The 12,792-nt window shown below is 40.4% G+C and overlaps 1 protein-coding gene across 4 annotated transcripts in view; it reads left to right on the top strand.

The window, feature by feature from the left end:
* Window positions 1-365: 365 nt before the first annotated feature.
* The window catches only part of LOC111244756 (uncharacterized), a 32,279-nt gene continuing 19,852 nt past the window's right edge, over window positions 366-12,792 (top strand). For all 4 annotated transcript variants that reach the window (XR_015321448.1, XR_002671054.2, XM_086980484.1 and 1 more), the window contains exons 1-2: window positions 366-709; window positions 12,608-12,702. The gene's annotated coding sequence lies outside the window, so the exon portion shown is untranslated. The remainder of the gene's footprint in view (window positions 710-12,607; window positions 12,703-12,792) is intronic.

Raw genomic sequence — 12,792 nt, forward strand, 5'->3', positions numbered from 1 at the left:
ACTGCAATATGAAAAATGGAGTACTCGCTACTGGGAGGACGCAGGTTCGATTCCGAGCTAAGACACGAGGACCCAAAGTTTTTGAGTTCCCATTTCCAATTCGGCTGAGGTTTCTCCTCAAATGTTTAAATTCGGAAGTGTTTTCTCTCCCTTTCTTGTACTAAAATTTACTATCGAGTTTAATGCTTATACCTTTCGCAGTCTCGTAGAAGATAACAGAGTTCCTTTATATGCATTATAACTTTTACACTGAGGCGGCCTCTTACGGCCTATGTTGTAACACGATAGATGTTATTGTCTTCTTACGCCTTTGCCAACGCGCTGTGATCGCCAGTCGTATCTTGGCCTGCCAGGGATATAAAGCATATTGACTCTCACCCACATTCTGCCGTTACATCATTTTTTGACCGTCAGATGTACCGATTGAATTAGTCACTGCTATTACATTTTAAATCTTGTTGCAGGCTTGGACAGCATTGATATTGTATTTTCCAGTTTATTTTTTTCAAATCTGCCCGCGCTTATTTGCTATGTACACGTGTGCTGACTTGTGATGCAATTTATTGCCGCTCTATTATCAGCTAAATGTGCCTCAGGCAACAACGTTTTAAATATTCCAGCACTTGCTTCTGTGAGGGATCCAGGCCACGTAAATCCAGCTGCCACCGACCGAATGAAACCTCGCTACTAAATAGAGCGCTCAAAAATCGTGAGTGCAGCCCGACATTCGGAAGCTCCGTTAGCTTTCTTCGCCAAGGTTTTTCGTATTGTTTTTTCTTGTGATATATTTTTTTTTGTCAAGTTGTTTGCGGTACTCATGAAATGTTTACTTTTCCCCAAGCTATCACTGTTTATTTCGTTAGTATTTCTTTTTTTGCTATGTTTTTGTATCAAAACATTATATATCTCTTGTAGCATGTTCCGGTGCTATAAGAAAAAATAAATTACGCTGAATGATACCGTTTGGCAATTATCCGTTATTATCTTGTGTTAATTTCTACCTAAAACTGTGCAACGAACCATTCCGACAGCCATGGCCGCCTTCACTAACGCACTCTGATAAAGAAAATTATATATAATCACCTTCGCTTTCTCAGTCGCTTGCTGCCTTTCCTCAAGTCAAATCGTGCCGCTCAAATTGTTAATAGATATCAAGTGGATTTTTACGATTGGTAAAACAGAACTATATGGATATTTAGAAGTTTATAAGTATAAACCGTCAAAAGTTAACGAAGCCTAAAGTGTAGAAAGATCGCATAGGCAGATGTTCGAAAAACCTACGGTCAATTATAAAAGCAACATATGCGTGGATTGAGCTACGAAGCCCCTGGTTTTGACTAAAATAATTCATTTAAAAAGCATCGAAAAATAAGTGAGGTTAGATAGAAAAAGGTGAAATAGAAACACCAAATATGTTATTAAAAACGTAGCAATGCGTGATCCGTCGAGCTCAACGGAACATTTTTACATGCTTTAAAGATAGGAAAACGTTGAATTTATGTGGAGTCGGAAAACCATCTTCAACTATATAGCCTATACAGCTAGCTATACACCTAATACTACACTGTATAGGCGAAGGCAGTTCTGCATTTTTTGCCCCCTGTTCCTAGTTGGCCAAGTGCTACTTTAACAATTGTCTCTCCTTCCTATATGTACACTTGCTGACACACACTTAATAGGACTACAAAGGCCGTACGATTGTGCATACACATCGTGTCTACTACAGCCACTACTAGATACTGGGTCGCCCTGTAACTGGTTGGTCAGTACAGTTCTAATAACTATCAAGCTACCGCCCCCGCGGTTTCAACTATATGACTGATAATCGAACAAACTTTAAATTATTCGACACAATTATCCCAACAAACTTGCGCAACACGAGACGTCGACCGAGTCAACTTTCCGGGTTCTGATCCCCTGAGCCGCGGGAAGCGCCTACAACAGCGCCTGCGTGGACGAACACAAGGGCAATGAGACATATATTTTTGGCTACAAAGCCTACTCTAGTCCCGAACGCTCATACCTGATGTTAATTATTGCTTAACATGATGACAATTGCGTTATCGCAGCAATATCCCATTCACAACGAGCGCCTGTTTATGTCTCGGCTGTCATAAGTTAGATATAAGATCCTGGTCATGAAAGTTCATGCATGCTTCATCGTACACTGCCACAATGCCTTGAAGATCTTTGTAGCCTGAAGACTAGTAATCATAATTAGGATGAAATACAACAGTACGTGATACCGGACAATCAGACCTGCACGAAGTTCGAGCCAAGAACGAAGTGTTTTTCGTTACCACTGATCGATGTAACGATTACGCAGTACATCATGTTTCATTGTAATTTAGCAAAGAAGAAGCTGCTGTCCGGTAAAATATAGCTACGGTGACCGGCCCTTAGACACAGTAACCTTAATATGCTCTATATATATATATATATATATATAATTTGCTGAAATTATTATCTGTGCGTTGTGTTTTCGCTGCCGTCCGAATCACGACCCAAAGTAGGGCGTCTGCATTGCTGAAAATTAATACTTTGATAAATACAAGCGTAAAATGATACGAGTACGTTTTTTTGTTCTTTTCTCTTTGTCAGCTTACAAATCTATCTCGTTTCGGTTTGTTGCTTGTACACTAGGTTTGGTTCGCCGTTTCTACATAATTCTGTTAAAGTTTTTATTTTCTTCATTTAACACTAAATTTTATAAATATTTACCTAGCATCAAAAAGTAGTAGAACAGAACCTATTTTCAGCATTTTTTTGCGATGTTCTCGCATACGGCCTTATTTTTCTCGTAATATTTAATTTCGGCTTTAGTCCTTTGGACCACTTTGCAGTTGACAGGTCTCTTATATTTTGTTATCGGCCTTGTCATTGTTATCAGTGCCGTCTCCGTCGAACAGTCCATAGCTGCTTCAGCCGTTGTCAGCACCTTCTTCCACGAGCGAATAGGACTTCACACCCGGTGAAGAATTGAGTCTCATTCTCCTGCTACAGCTGCCGTACGCTATTGCCGGTGTTACGCTTGTTACGTCCTCGCCGTACCTTGTATCTTTGTTCCATTTCGATAACCAATACGAGTACTGCTGGATACAGCAAACCCATAGGTCCAGTCTGTTTATTTATCTATGTTTCATTCTATCTCCTTGTGTAAGTTTGCATTTCAAGGCATCAACAGCCTGGAAAGGGATAAAAAAGGGTGGAGCCAGGCTGTTGGAGGTAGGCAGCAGACAGACGGGGGACAGGTAAGCAGAGCTAACTGTTCTATGCAAAATGGCACCGTTGCCAATTCGTCGTTTGCGTCTCGTCCGTATTTTGACCGGGTGCTGTGAGCGTCGGTAGGGGCGTATCGTCGTTTCAAAAGTGAAAGTGCCAAGCGGCTCAGGGGCAGGGAACCGGCCACAGACGGCAGGTGGGACACTTGCTTGCTTAAAACCTGGAAAGGAAGCAAAGGTTTGAGGTGCTCGAGTGCTTTTTAAGTTTCCTGTCCCTTGCTTGGCACTCACAAAGTCGAAAGCGTTTTCGCGTAGGAACTTTACATGTCTAAGGGTATAAAACTCGGCACAAATAGCGACAGAAGAACTAGACAGATCTGGCCGTCTGATGAGCGCCTTTTGCAGTGAGATCCCAGAGGTCGCATTATGCATGCAACGTATCTACGTTAGTATCTAATGTTTTAGGCGATGCAACTGAAAATGAAATAAGTGTCCGGAGGTGTATAAATACAGGCGACATAGGAAAATACTTAGGCAATTTCGATACCATGATAATAAATGCTTTAATACACAATGTTTATCTTCTGGATAGGATTATGATCGATGAACCTTTAGTCATAGGATAATGGATACAAGCAGTGAGTCCTGAACGCATTTTACAGAACGTACGCCTCACAACTCCGTCTGCGGCGACAGCTCGTGATCTTGTTTTCTACATAGAAAGAGTGCTACCATAGCGAGACATGAACGACAAACACGTCCCATTCGCTACTTCATTCATAGCAGGCTCTCCGGATTAACGGAAATTTAGCTGCGCTGTATATTGTACCACGCGGCTATAATACCTCAATTTTAGGAAATGCGAAGTACACTACATATTGATCTTACCTTCAGTGCATGCACATTGCATACCCCACAAAAACCAAACGCAGTCCATAGAGGTTCGTTCAACCCTCTTACTATACAAGCACTATAATATATTTACGCTATTGGATTCCTAGGAAGCGGGCGTCGGTGCCACTCCCGTCATGACGATCCAACATATAGTGCGCTGAAGTGTATGCTATACGTGTATATATGTCCCAGAGAATCGCACAGAAGACCTCGTGCACATCGACAGTCAAGTAGTCTAATTATTTTCGAGGGTGCTCGACGGTTCGGCTATATTCACCAACGCCCACCTGCAAAAGGACCTACTAGCTACCTGGTTCTACTGCCTTATTGGCCAGTTGGCTTATGGAGCAAAACTCAAGGGTTGTTACCTTGCTATCTACTACATATCCACTCACGTTGATTTCTCTTCGTAGTACTGAAGTATGAAGACGAATCAATACCGAATAGATAGCAGATCAAGCGTCAGACCGGCAACAAAGACCCTTCAGCGTACGCCAATGGCCGACGTTTCGATTAAATAGATGCGTATTTGTCGGCAGATAGGGGTTACATATTGCTTGAGGCCGATTCGATATCGCTGTTCTTCATGACATTGACTGAATGCCAACTAAATACAGATATAACACCCTCGAGTAAGACACTTTGATGTAAGAACATGGCCACTTGCTCGTTGGAAAAAAAAGGCCTAAAAACAATTATCCTTCGTGGGGGGATCCTTCAATGAGAACATTCTACTAGTATCGAAGAAATAATATACGTCTAACTGGTTCACTTGCTATGCTAAATTATAAAGTGTAGCACACGTAAGGGTTAATATTATTTAAGCGTGCAGACAAAACGTCAGTAGTAACATATCAAAGACACAATCAATGGCTATTGTTTAGTTTATTGTTGTTGTTATTGTCAGTATTCGCAGCTAGAGGCCAGTTATCACAGAAGTGGCCTCTCGGCCTGATTAAGGGCGTCGGTGAGCCGTACATACTTGAGGGCTACAGCTAAAACAGTAGTTCATATTGTGTAACGAAATCTATTAGCAGTGCCTGTCTGCCTGTTGGTTGTATATAGAACACCGTTAACTTGAACCGAGGCGTCAACCTATGAGTTTTCTCAACTTATTGAAAGCTGGTCTAATAATAGTAAGTCTAGTAATTGTCGTGTTGGCATTGCCAAATTACCAACTACATTATTAGAGATAGAAAAACTTGAATATATCGCTCGTAGAATTCCACAAAGCTTGACCTATCAATTCATCCTAATGTTACATGCAGTCCATACAATGAAGGTGGGGCATTTAGTCATGATTCTTGCGCCAGCACTGTTCTTTGATGCATTGCTGAGAAAGGCTATGTGCTCAAAGAGATGTCACTTACAGAGCGTTGCAGAGAGCAACGAACGACGCGATTATTGAACCCTTACAATGGCACACGAATACCAACCTATATTTGGGCGCATTGTTATTTAGATAAAAATCGTGCAACGTTCTAGCTATCTTTTGGAAACAATGAGGAGTCATATATATGACATATACCTGCTAATTAAGGTTTTGCGATACTTTCAACCACTTCTACCAGTTTTATATAAGCGACGACAGCGGATATTCCACTGAAATTCTATGCAAAAGCTGTCAATATGCTTCACAGGGTAATAAAACAACTCGATTTTCACGAAGTTGTATATGTTAGACAACGCCTTAACTGTTGCGGATGTTAACCGCGTACTCTGTGAATAGAGACTTTAATTTTCTAACAGTACCTTTTTGTCTGGAACTCACTTCAAGAAAGACTCTGTAGGTGACTAAGGCATGAGCGTACTTTTCAAGCATTATCTTTGTGAGGGCAAACCGTTTCCGCGCGGAGCAGACCGCAGTTTTTTACCATAAGAAACAGTGCTAGCTAGTAGCCAAATCAATTCAAAGTACAAATACATTTTTTTTTTTCTTCAATGTTATCTGCCTTTCTTGATTACTGTTAGCCCGGCTTTAAATACAAGCTGGGGAAATGAATACTCGAAAAATTGAAGCGTTCAGAGATGACTGCGGGAGCATTTTGTCGTCTATCGTAACCGCCATGGCCAGCCCCCATCCCAACTGGATACCAATCCGTAGTCCGACGTCCGTCTCACTTTGTATTAAAAGATCAAGACCCCTGTCCTAGCCAACTCACCCAGCAGATTATGTAACGACCTACGAAGATTGCAGTTTAGATTCAGGATCATTATCCACTAGATCGTAGGATAGTGTTTCACCTCACCGAGAGAGGAGCTGTTCTTCCGATTTTATTGTCTGCTCTTGTTCTTTGTGCTTATAGCGACTTCGTCCGCTACGTCTGGTTGTAGACGTCAAAATAAACATCAAATCGACAATTTTTATTGACTATAGATGAAACGTTCGCAGACAGAAGTTTCCCATAGGGAAATAGACTTGAAAGGTCTGGATTTGCCATACTGATACATTCAGATTGTGTGTGTAGCTCTTCGAGGTCAGACAAGCCAAAAAAAAGTTCTAATCATTTGAATCCAAGTACTATTTTGACTATCATTGTAGAGCGTACGGGTACGAGAGGTTAGGAGACGACCAAATTTCTATTAACACAAGTGCATAAACGTTCAGATCGTTTTCATTCGATGTATAAGGAAATATAAAATATATATATATATATTGCTAGATATATTAAGTGTTTATTTGATATTATTTACTCAAGTGATTACTGAAGACCTTCCATCCTACCAAGTAGCTCGAGCCATGATCGGGCATTTATCAACACGTTACAAAGGATTTGCAAAGTTTCATCATAAATGATCATAAATGTATCAGACAAAGTCTAATGGTCTTGAGGGGCAAATATACATAGCTCTTCTCCCTAAAGATCTACTAGCCTTGTGAAATTATATTTAAGAATCACAACGAAAACAATTCATAAACGTAGTCTACAGTACGAAGTCAAGTTTACGCTATTACTTAAAAAAAAAAGACTCTTTTTTTTTTGCTTATTTGCTTTGACGTGCGCGTTACTATTTAAATCCGTGCATATGGCCATTCTCCGAATTTCGATTAGGGTGTTATAGGGTTGTGTAGCTTGATGATCGCCGGCCCTGCGCATGTATGTTTAAGACTGTCCTTAGTTCAGCCCTCACACACGTTCTCAAGGCATGCATCTTGTAATTATACACTACTTGATCCACCGCAAGATTCTAACCATTCAATGCGACCAAATTTGCCCAGTCAAAGCTTGACGCACACCTTCGATTCAAATAAATAGCTAAGCATATTCGCTAAATTGAGTTGTTATTTCTATCGTGTACTATGCACAGACCCACGCCTTCCGCGTCCCCATTGGGGATGAGAAACCTTTCTGAAAATCGTCAATAATTCCACTCGAATAATTATAGAACGAACCGAAAACATTCAAGATATCACGCGACACCAAGAATCAAGAAAGGATTTTAAGATAGAGAAAAAAGGACACTGCGTGCAACCTTCTTGTTTAGCGTTAGGAAAGCGGCGGTGAAAGAGATGGAAAATGAGCTGCACCCATGTGCTTGCTGTCGGACACTCAGTTCGAAGGCCCAAACAGCCTGCCCGGCCGCTAGCGTAGGGATGTCCAATTATCTTTTTCTTAATTAGGAGAAAGACCTGTTCTCTCGTTAATTGCTCATCAAGGGTAGAAGAAATGACTCAGCGTCGTTTTTGTTGGGAAACACCCCATGCAGAGCCACTCTTCCCTAGTGCTCCCAGAGCTTATCATATCAAAGGACTTATTTTGTCAATGGTGGCGGCATAGCCACGCTGGTGTGTACAGGTAGAACTGATCTGGGCTTCATTGTGATACAGTTCGAGCAAAAAAAAGATAGGGTTCTTCGTTTATTACAGCTTTCCGCAAGCAGAGCTGTGTAAAATGTTTGATCATGCTTGCCAAATGTACAGCCTTGTATGTACAGAGTGTGTTAGCTAAACAGGGAATAATCGACGAAGATTATACAGACCGTAGATTTCGCTCATAAATGATAATTTTCTATGTTGCGACTATCATTCGCGATAGGCATTGGTGACAAGCTATTGTGTGACATAGGTACCGCTTCGGCAGTTTGCTCAATTCTTCACAGCAGGTGGGCGTAAGTATCTTGAAAAACACTCTTCCAAAGTTCGCTAAAGACTTCGTTGCTAACGGCTGTGATGCTAGCATTTCTATGATACTTAAAGCCTGATTTTGATGTTATTGCATCACCATCTATATAGGCCCTCTAAGCACTATATTAAATATTTGCCGAAAATTAGTAAATAATCAAACACTAGTATTAGAAAAGCTCTTACTTAAATATATCCAATATAACCGATTTGGATCTGAGCCCTCTTTTTGTTTTAGAAAGTGTTTGTTTTAGAAGGGGCTTACGCTTACAGAAAACTAATCTTAGACTGTTATTTCAAAGTATAAAAAGCTCTCTATAACGTTGAAAGACGCGTAATCTTACGTTGTCCCTAATGTCGATCTATGATTGCGTTCCATATATCGTATTCCAAAAGTATACAAGGTATTGTTTTTCTATAATACTGTTTTGCAACGTATCGAAGAAAACACTGTGACGTGCCTTTACTTTCACTTGTTCATACCACTGCCAATCGAAAATCATGTTCTATTCATAATAATAATAATAAAAGCTTTGACAATCCGATCTTTTCCTGATGAACCCAAAGAGAATCGCGCATCGGATTCAGCGACGGTACGATCCGAAATTGAGAAACAAAAGACCAAACGGATAAAATACTTATATCATTTCGTGGCGCACTTTTTGTCTAAATTAAGCAAGTTACGTAAAACAGCACGCAAGGAATACCGACAGACGCTACATTGCGAAAAACGGACACGTCTCCTCTATTGCAATGTTCAAAGGCTCAAACGCCATGGACTAGTGCCTCTTCGCTATAGGAACTGTGATCGCTATAAAAGCATAGGGAACATTTTCAATCGTTAACATATAATGTACATGGTCTGGCATAGAGCAGTATCGGCGATCTACGAGGGATGTCAAGCTTGTGGCAGACCGCATGAATTTCATCGTCGGTTACCTTGATCCTATACTGCGTACCTTCCGGTCACCTTAGTATGGCAAAAGGCCTGCGGAGCAAGCTTATTACGGCACAGTGATTCGCCGCTGCAACAGGACAAAGACGGAAATACTCCCAGCTCTTAACAAAAAGTCGCGCTAGTTAAACGCAGGATCTGCTAAAGAATAGGGAACGCCATCAAGTTTTAATAAATGCATCTGTCGTATGTCGTAGGCATGCGCATGCAGAGTTTTCTATCATAACCGCTTTCCCTATCCTACGAAAAGTCCTTTCATTTTCTGCTCTATTGACACCCACAACAATGCATTCGGGTTACATACGCAGGTATATAAAACAAAGTTTTGCATTGCTCTATGCTTTCATTCACTATCTAGTGGCCAACGATATTGCAAAGGCCATCTGAGCTATATATACTGTCGCGGCAAAAATATTTTGGCAGTTTGAGAAAAATCACTAGCCAGTTTGAGTCTTCACTCTACATTTTTTTATCTTGGTCTTCATCAATTTTTTATTAGTATTTTAAGAACTGTAAAATGAAGGTTTTTAAACAATCAAAAGGCTTTTGCTTCGTTGTATATGCATATGTTACTTCACTGACCTAATACGCCGGTTAGACAGTCTTATCAACAAACGCTTGGCTGATTTGCGGCCGTCGGCGATATTGAAAGCACCAAAAAATCCAAACCTCTATATTATTTCTGTATCCGTCTCTTTTGTTACCGTCGATTTTTTAATTTTTATTGCTAAAGCCCAAGGGCATACCTAGTCGAACCCATCTCACGAACAGTGCAGCTCGACTGCCCTTGTTTTGATGGCTACCAGAAGGGTGGAGTAACTTTCCCAGATATGCCCTGCCTATAAATAAGTCTATAAATTTGACATAATTTATGTCATCTTGTTTAGAAAAGAGACCGTAAGGATAAGGGACTTTCGGAGCGAAGGCGGAGGCTTCTTTTGTGGGCAGCCTATATGTATGATATACAAGATAGCTGAGCCGAGGGGCTTTTTCACTCAGAAGGATGCGAAAGTGAGCCTGGCAAAGAAGCCGAAAGTTATATTGTATGCAACGAGTTTTTTTTTTTTCGCGATCTTCACGATTTTGTCCGAACTGCAAAGAGGCGAGTGGAATCGCGTGGTACATTTGTTGGTGTATCATCTAAGTGATTTCTGATTTATCAACGTAGACTCTGCTAACGCTTCGGCCTTTTACTAAACATTTCGTAGGTTTCGTTGAATATATTTGAGCAATGGCGTACTAGTTGTTCACACAGCCTAGGTCCGTCTTTATGAATTGAATTATTATACCAGTCAAAGGGGATCCACAGTTATGTAGTTAGGGTATACTGCCGTAAATTGTTCATTATCGTGTGTTAGGAATATATGGTACAGACTAAATAAGTGTTTATCAGCTAAATGTTTATGAACGTAATGGAGAAAAATTGTTGGCAGGAAGAAAAGTGACAACGATGTGTTCGCGTAGTACTTCTTTATCAAAATAGGGAATAGAGTACTACGGAGGAAATATCAATTAGAAAATGTATGTTTCTTTCCATTTAGCCAGGCGTATTCTATTAGAAAACATTGAGATAATAGGAACTATAAGCGCACCATTTTGCTGAAGCCTGTGTAAGTACTCATGTAGCCATTAATATGACCATAGATCTCATTGCTAACGATAATTTTGTTAAAGAATACATTTTGCTATATATATATACACATTTGTATGCACGCTAAAAAGGAAGGCTACTGCGGTTCTTTTATTATTTTTACTAAATAAACACAACGTTTTTTAATCTTTATTGTATTAAGTTACCAGGTTATGTATTTCTTGTCATTGTCCAGGACCTTTTGCCGTCAATCTACGAAATTATTTATTTTCATGGGAAATCTTCATGTTTTGAGACCCCTTTACTGTCAAATGTGTGGTTCCTAGTTTCCTTTGCTAGTAAACAGAAAAGCTAGAAATCCGTCGGCGCAAGGTACGGAAAATATGGAGGCTGCAATAAAACTTTTCTTTAGAAGTCCAAGAGACCAACTTTGACGATGTTTGCTGCATGCGGTCTCGCGTTGTCATGAAGCGGAACGATCTGATCTCGTTTGTCTGGTCCTTTCTCTTAAGTAGTTTGATTAATTTTATATGACTGAATCAAGTGAGCTCGCGATCAATTCTCTGGTTTGTAGGAAGCAGTTACCAGTGAATCAGATTCTAGCAGTCGTATCAAATGCAAAGCGTAACTTTTTTTTTGGATGAAAGTCTGTTTAGAACCCGAGCCTCTTCTGAAACTACCCATTTCGACCTTTGATTCATGCCTATGCACATCTCATCGCTGGTAACAGTTCCGTGCGGAAATCGTTCACTAAGGCCGCGTGACGCTCACTACCGAACGTCGAGTTGAGATAAAAGGTTAAACCGTAACTCCTTCTTAGATCTAGAAAGTTCATTACGTATTCAGGTTCCAAGCGTGTATAAACCCAAGAGATTTGAGATGGTCACCATCATCATGTGGCTACAGCCTATGTTTTCGGTCAATTATCAAGTTTTCTCCAACCGTCTTCCACTAGGAGTATCTTTAGATGGTCGTCGTCAAATTCAAACAGTCGCCGGCCAAGGGGGAGGCATCCTCTAAGTCCCGGACACCGTTTCGAGCAGTCATTTTAGCCATAGTATCGTGGTCGCGTACAGAGCAAGTGTCCTTAGCTGTTCCGGAAGCGTTTTGGTCTCTGTTTAGTACAAACGGTGTCAAAAATAAATCTTCTTTACTTACAACATCTATCTATCTATCTATCTATGATTAATTATTTCCAGTCGAGACTGTACCCGCAGCGCAATACGCGGACAAAGCGGGAAAAATGCCCTGGAACGGTATATTAGAAATAAACAACAAACAAGGGGAGCAAGAAAGCCGGTTTTTTGACAACGTAGGAACTTCCTTTCCAATCTAAAGACAACTTTTAGAAAATGTGAGAATAGCTGAAATTACAAACAAAGAAACGTAACTGGTTATTTTGCTGATTCAACAAAGGTTCTATTAACTCAAATAGGCTCTTATTTTAACATTTGCTTCACAGATGAAATCTAGAGGTTGCAGATGTACACATATTTAAACATATATTTAGTAGTACTTATTTTTAAAAATAACGATAACGCACATAATAAATATTTTCTAACATATCGTCACAGTCAACATGACAGACAAACTAACTAACGAAATGATGGGGTGAAGCTTTTCCCAAAGAAAACTAATATGAAAGACAAAGTTGGTAAGACCAGCCAGATAGGGCACTGTCGCCGAGATTCAGTGATCTTTGAACATTAAGCGCCCCATAGTGTTCGATCGTGCTGTAGGATACTTAATAGTAACACTAATCATCATTACCGCCGCAGCATCATTACTGAAATTTTGCCTCTTTTGGACTGTTTTCGCTGCAGAAAGCCACACATTTTAGGCGTAAACAGGACCACAATAAGCTGGACCCAACTATACGGCTGAGTCAACCGGGGATAGAAGCGACTCATCGTTTGCGGTGAGTGGGTCAAATCTGGTGCACCCAACCCAAAGTGACTTTGTTACCAAAAGACGCCATGTATTGTGATCAAATCTGTAATAAGGAGCT

This window comes from Varroa destructor, unplaced genomic scaffold, assembly GCF_002443255.2.
Source record: "Varroa destructor unplaced genomic scaffold, Vdes_3.0 BEIS01000002.1, whole genome shotgun sequence".
NCBI classification, from domain to species: Eukaryota; Metazoa; Arthropoda; class Arachnida; order Mesostigmata; family Varroidae; genus Varroa; species Varroa destructor.